The following is a 7,317-nucleotide window of genomic DNA, read 5'->3' as shown; positions in this document are numbered from 1 at the left end:
AGAGGAATCCAAATGATTTTTGGATGTTGATCTTATATCCTGTGACATTGCTAAATCTCTCAATTAGTTCCAGTAGGTTTTTGACTGAATCTCTTGGGTTTTCTAGGTATAGAATCATATCATCAGCAAATAGGGATAGTTTGACTTCTTCCTTACCAATTTGGATTAGGCCTGGGACTTTTTTCATAGTTACCAGAACTTAACCTTAGTTCTAAATTTAATGGAGGATAATTGTCAGTAATGATGTTGTCTTTTGGTTAGCATTGTATTCTGATTTCTGCTGAAAAAACTTTTTGTATATATATGTACATAGGCTCATTAATTTTGAAATCAGAAACTGTCAGTGGTCACCTCAATCAAAAAGGTCTCTGATTACAATTTCTTGTATGCATGTGTGTGTGTGTGTGTGTGTGTATGTGTGTTTAATAGTCAGTACTTTTTTTTTTTTAGAAATAATATCTTCTGGGTCAGTTGAATGCATTTCTTTGTCTTTTACAGGTGCAGTACATGTATAGTTTTTGTTCTCTCTCAGTATGTTCTTTCACCTCATCACAGGGTTTTGGGAAAATGGAGCTGAAACAAAGTGCAAAAGAGACAAATCAAAGCAGCAGGAACTATTAGCAATAAGACAGTCATAAATACCCTTTAAACAATTTTTGTATTTAATTGTGCCTTGATTTGAAGTTATAAAATACAATAGAAATATACTCTAATAGGAGGGGGCTTCCAATTGTGTCTCTGTGTGTATATATGTTTACTAGTCTTGTAGGGGATCACTCATTAACATTTGAATTAGTGTTTCACATATTTCCTGTAAAATAATTTCCAATTATGGAAATTTGGATAGTATCATTTTAATCATTTTATAACCTGCTCTCAGCTTTTGGGGCATTTGAATAGAAACGACTGTGTCATAAGAATGTACTATCCTTACAAAGTGTTTGAGCTTTCTGAATTCTTTTACTTTTTATTCCGATTTGGGTGAAAGCTTACAAAGAAAATTCATTTTCCAGATGACAGTTCACACATATTGTTTCATGACATTGGTTGCAATCCCCATGATGTAACAGCTCTCTTTCCATTTCCTCCCCATGGTTACCTTCTCCGTGTGTTCTTCTTTCCTATGCATTCTTGCTCTCTGGGCTATTTCCCTGTGAAAATACTGCCCTCCTGGTCTCCCATAGTTGATTGCTTGAGTACACCTAACTAGTGTAACTGTTTACATTATATGCCTGTCTATTGTTTGGCTGGAAGCCACAGGAGTGTGTTCAATTCCAGGCCTGAAAGGTAACTCGTGGTCACAGTTTCAAGGGTTTCACCAGTCTCTATCAGTAAGCCTGGGTCTTTTTTTTATGACGTTCAGTTTTGTTACACAGTTTTCTCTCACTTTATCCAGGATCTCCTATTTTGATCCCTTTCTGAGTGTTTGACAGTGGTAGCTGGGTACTATCTATTTCTTCTGGTCTCAGGGTCATGCAGGCTATGATTCATATGATCCTTTAGTTCCTTGTACTAATTTTTTTTCCATGAGTTTGGTTTTAGTCATTCTTCTTTGCTCCAGATGAGGAGAGACCAATTATTGCATCTTAGATGGCCACTTGCAAGCTTTTAAGATCCCAGCTGCTACTCATCAAAGTAGGATGTAGAACAACATTTATGTGTAGTATGTTAGGCTGATTGAGCTTGATGTTGCCCTAGACCATCGTTCCAAGTCCATGAGCCTGGTAACTCACTCCCTCAAGGTGTTTGGCTGTGATTAAGAAATTATCATAACTTTGTCCCATTAACTCTCATATATATATATATATATATATATATATATACATGGACATTCTTAAAGCACATACAAATACATATGTAGAAATATCATCTGCCAAACTTATGTATGTAAAAGTGTTTATCTTTGTTATCTGTACCACTTGTATACCTCTCTGTGTCTTCTTTTTCCTTAGTGTTATTTTGTTGGTCACTCACTTTTAGTATATTGACTTTCCCTTACCCAAATCAATAATTTTCTTTTACCTTTCTAGCAATTTTTCCTCCCCTCCCCTTCCATCCCTAGTAACTAACAAAGAAAATTTCTGTCCATATGTAAACTTTTCATTGACTTTTTACAATGGTAGACTAATACAATACCTGTCCTTCTGTGATTGACTTATTTCATACAACATAATGTCCTCCAAATTCATCCATATTATGAGGTGTTTCACAGATTCTACACATTTCTTTAGTGTGACAGACTATTCCATTGTATGTCTGTACCACAGTTTGGTTATCCATTTCTCCATTGATGGGCACTTAGGTTGTTTCCATTTCTTTGCTATTGTGAACAGTGCTGCAATGAACATGGGTATGCATATATCTGTTAGTTTCCTGGCTCTCACTTCTTTAGGATATATGCCTAGTAATGGGATTCCTGGATCAAAAGGTATTTCTATTTTCAACTTCTTAAGGAATCATCATACTATGTTCCCTAGTAGTTGTATCATTTTACAGTCCCACAGGCAGTGTATGAGAGTTCCAATCTCTCCACATCCTCACCAGCATTTGTTATTTTCTGTCTTGTTGAACTTTGCTATGCAGGAGTGAGATGATATGTCATTGTTGTTTTGATTTGCATCTCTTTAGTGGCTAATGATCACAAATATTTCTTCATGTGTTTGTTGGCTGCCTGAATTATCTTCTTTGGTGAAGTGTCTATTCATGTCTTCTGCCCATTTTTTTAATTGGATTGTTTGTCTTTTTGATGTTGAGGTGTTGGAGTTTTCTATAAATTTTAGAGAAAAAACCCTTTGTCAGATATGATATTGCTAAATATTTTTACCTAATCTGTAGGTTCTCTTTTTACGCTTTTGGAGAAATCTTTTGATGTTCACAAGAATGTAATTTTTAGAAGATCCTAATCATCTAGTTTATCTTCTGCTGTTTATTCATTTTTACTTATGTTTGGTAGTCTATTAATGCTATATAGTACAGCTCCTATGTTTGTCCCTATTTTTTCTTTGATCAAGCTTTCTAATTCCTGTAGTTATATAATATTATACAAACCATAGAAAGAATAATATTCTATATATTCTTAATTTTCATCTTTTTGGAAAGGACAAAAAATGCACTATTCTTTAGATTATTTCTATTTTCCAACACATAAAGAAAAAGAATGATACTAAAAAAGGTTTAAAAATTATTTTACATTATTTATCATGTTTTAAAAACAAGTTCACTGGCTTATATATTTTGGCATTCTCTTTACTGCAAAGCATAGTAGTATGCTAAAAAATATAAGTGTTTGTAGTATAAATGAATAAATGATTGGAAAGATAGGTAAAAGAATTAATGTGTTTTGGTTTTAGGAAAGTAGAGATATAAGGCTTATGAACAAATGGGTTGGGAACAGTTTCCCAGAGTCAACTGCTTTCATATGCACAATATGACCAGGTGGTCATTCGTTTTTCTCACTGCATGTCTTAGATTAATATCTCCTAATTAGAGATCTTTGGTTTCCACTCAGCGAATTTCTATTTTAATTTTTCTTTGCCCTCATTGTGTAAGAAAAGTCTCCAATGATGTCTTGCTGCTTTTTGCCTAGAATTTGAGTACAGGAACAAATTACATGCTTAAAATGGATTACAATGTTTCAGCATACATTGGTCTGGGATGAATATCCTGCTAGGAGCAGACAGCTCTAATTAGAACATGCTCTTATGGCAGGAGATTTGATTAGAGAAGAGAAAATTATAAATTCTTCACAAGAAGAAATTGTCTGATGAAATTTAAAATTATCAGTATTTTACAGATATTTTCTCACTTCTTGCCCTCCAAAGTTCCTAATGCTACAAAGGTAATACAAAAATAAATTAATAAGTATATAAAACTGAACTGATTAGTAGGAAATAACTTAAATAAATTATAAAATCATACTTCTAAAACAAAGAAAATAATGGTTAAAAACAATGCTGAGAAATAACTTCTGCAATTGTTTTGCAGAGATTACCCTCCTCCTTTTTTTTAAATTATGATTTGGGTGCAAATTCACAAAGCAGATTCATTTTACTCTTAACAGTCCATGCACATTTGATTTCATGACCCCATTACAATCCCCAACCACAAAAACTCTCCTTTCCTCTCCTCCCTGTGACTACCCCTTCCCTGTGCCCTTCTTAGCTATGCATTCTTGTCTGTCCAACTTTCCTTGTATGTGAATGCTGCCCCTCTAATGTCTCATTGCTGAGTGATCTAAGTGGTACATTTACTTAGGGTAGGTAGGTGTATCTCCCTGGGGTAGGTGTTCTACTTGTGGGTCTTTTTAGTGTTGGAATGAGAGCCAATCCACAGAAGTGAGTCCATTTTGATGCTCAAAGGATAACCCAGGGCCATAGTCTCAGTGGTTCTACCAGTCTCTATCCAACCAGTAATTCTGGTCTTTTTTGTGGCTTTGAATTTTGTTCCACATATTTCCTCTCATTCTATCCAGGATCTCCAGTTTTGATCCCTTTCTGAGTGGCTGGCATTGCTAGCTGGGACCATGTACCTCTTCTGGTCTCAAGCTTATGAAGGCTGTGGTCCTCATGGTCCAACATATCTTTGGACTAATTGTTTCCAAATGATCACACAGTCCCTAGAGCCTGGAACTTTGAACTTGGATGTAAAGCCTCCAAATTCTAAGAATAGACTTCTGTTTGTTAAAGCCATCCCATTTGTGGTAGTCTTGTCAGAGAGGCACTAGGTAACCAGAACACCTCTCAATAGACATTTAGAATGTCTGCAGACATTTTTGATTGCTGCATTTGGAAGGATAAAAGATGCTAATGGCATCTAGCAGTAGAGGCCAGGGATACTTCTCAATATCCTATAATGTATAGGACAGCCTTTGAAAACAAATAATTATCTAACCCTAGTACCAAGGTTGAGAAACCCTGCTCTAGGAATAAACAGCAAAGAATTATAATTTAATATTTCTTTGGAAACATTGGGAGCTCTGGTAGTGTAGTGCCTAACGCTTTTGACTGCTAAGCAGAAGGCTGGTCATTCAAACCCCCCAGCCACTCCTTGGAAGAAAGATTGGGCAATCTACTTCTGTAGTGATGCCACCTCAGAAACCCAAGGAAGGGTTGCTATGAATTGGATCAGACTTGATGGCAGTGCGTTTCATTTTAGTTTTGGAAATATCATCTGCTACCAAGAGTATCTTAGTTCTTTTTGCAAGCTGGGTACCCTGGGAAGCAGAATCTAAGATGAAAATTAGTAAGTATGGTGTTTATTAAGGGAAAATTTTAGGATTGACCTCTGTGGAAAGGAGAGAAAGAAGCAAGAGTGGGCAAGGGAAGTTGAGCTGCAAAGAAGATACAATGCTGGCCATAGACAACTCTACTGAGAGCTCTAAAGGTGAGGTGAAGTTTCAGAGTTGCCTCAAGTGGTGAGTATGCTGGTCCTTTATATCCTCTGTTGATCAGTCATCAGATGTGGGCTGCTTTTGGAAGGAGACTTTACTTGGGCAAAATAGTATTCTTCAGCTATGAAAAACAAGAAACCAAACTTACTGCCATCTTCAACTATAGCAATCCCCAAAAGTGTTGACAGCCAAGGGCTTACTTCCAAAAACACTTCCAATCGCTGGGGAAATATGTTCTTTTCTCCTGAAAGGGAGCTCCAACAGGAGCATCCTAGTGCCTTACATAGTGAAGCTGGAAATCCATGGTGCTTGTATATGGTAGTGTTTTATTTCAAAAAAAAATTATTGTGCTTTGGGTCCAAATTTACAAAGAAGATTCATTTTACACTCAACAGTTCCTATACATTTTGTTTCATTTGTTTAATTAAAATCCCCACAATGGAAAAGCTTTTCTACCACCACCTCCCTTCTCTGTGTCCTTCTTACCTATGCATTCCTGTCTGTCTCACTTTTCCTCTATGCAAATGCCACTCTTCCAATCTCTCATCATTGACTGTTCTGAGGGGTGCATCTCTCTGGGGTAGGTGTTCAGCGCATAGGCTTTTCTATTGTTTAGCTGAGAGCTAATGGGAGTAAGTCTGATTCCAGGCCTGAAGGATAACCCGGGGCCATATTGTGGGGAGTTTCACCTGTCTCTATCTAACCAGTAATTCTCATCAGTTTTGTATATTTGAATTTTTTTCCACTGATTTCTTCCACTTTATCCAGGATTTCCAGTTTTGATCCCTTTCCAAGTGGTTAGCATTGGTATCCAGGCACCATCTAGTTCATCTGGTCTCGGGTCATGGAGGATGAGGTTCTCATGATCCATTAGTCCCTTGGACTAATTTTTTCCTTATATCTTTGATTTTCTTCACTCTTTCTTGCTTAGGATGAGGAGAGACCAAGAATCGCATCTTCTATGGCTGTGCATAAGGGTTTAACCTAGGTTGCTACTCATCAAAGTAGAATGTAGAACAAATTTTTTGTGTACTAGGTTGTGCCAATTAAGCTTGATGCCCCCTGAGACCATGGTTCCAAGCTTGCAGTCCTGGTGACTCACTTCCCCAATATTTTTGATTATGGCTAAGAAGTTACACGTGTACCCTGTTCATTCCATAATGTATATGGGAATTTTTGCAACTCCTACAATACTCATGTTGGAATTTCATCAATCAAATCTATCTTGTGAGCTCTGGTATCATAGTGGCTAAGGCACTTGACTGGTAACCAGAAGGCTGGTGGTTCAAACCAACCAGCCACTCCTCAGAAGGAAGTCTGAGCAATCTACTTCCATAGTGATACTGCCTCGGAAACCCAAGGAGAGGTTGCTATGAGTCGGGTATGACTCAATGGCATATAACAACAACAAATCTATCTTTGGTCATGAATATATTCCCATTCACACACTCACACCTGATCTTCTTCCCTATCTGCCTATGTATCCAACTGTAGACTAGAGTTTGTTATTATAGGTAATGAGTATTGTGTATGTAATGGCATTTGTCTCTGCTGTCTATACTTTTTTCGTGTAACTCTCTGTGTCCTCTTTTCCACTATTGTTATTGTGCTGGTCACACATTTTGTTATAACACCTTTCCCTTCACCCAAATCAACACATGTCTCTTAACTATTAAGGAATTTTCCCTCTCCTCCCCTTCCAACACTGGTAACCAACAAAGTAAATTTCCTTTCCTCTGGTAGTGTAGTGCCTAACACATATGACTGCTAACCAGAAAGCTGGAAGTTCAAACCCACAAGCCACTTCTTGAAAGGAAGATTGGACAATCTACTTCTGTAGTCATACTGCCTCAGAAACCCAAGGAAGGATTGCTATAAGTCGGATCCGACTCAGTGGCAATTGGTTTGGTTTTGAGTTTCTTTTTTTT

Source organism: Orycteropus afer, unplaced genomic scaffold (genome assembly GCF_000298275.1).
Source record: "Orycteropus afer afer isolate SDZICR_OR568_19922 unplaced genomic scaffold, OryAfe1.0 scaffold00215, whole genome shotgun sequence".
Taxonomy (NCBI): domain Eukaryota; kingdom Metazoa; phylum Chordata; class Mammalia; order Tubulidentata; family Orycteropodidae; genus Orycteropus; species Orycteropus afer.
Note: the sequence above shows the minus strand (reverse complement) of the source record.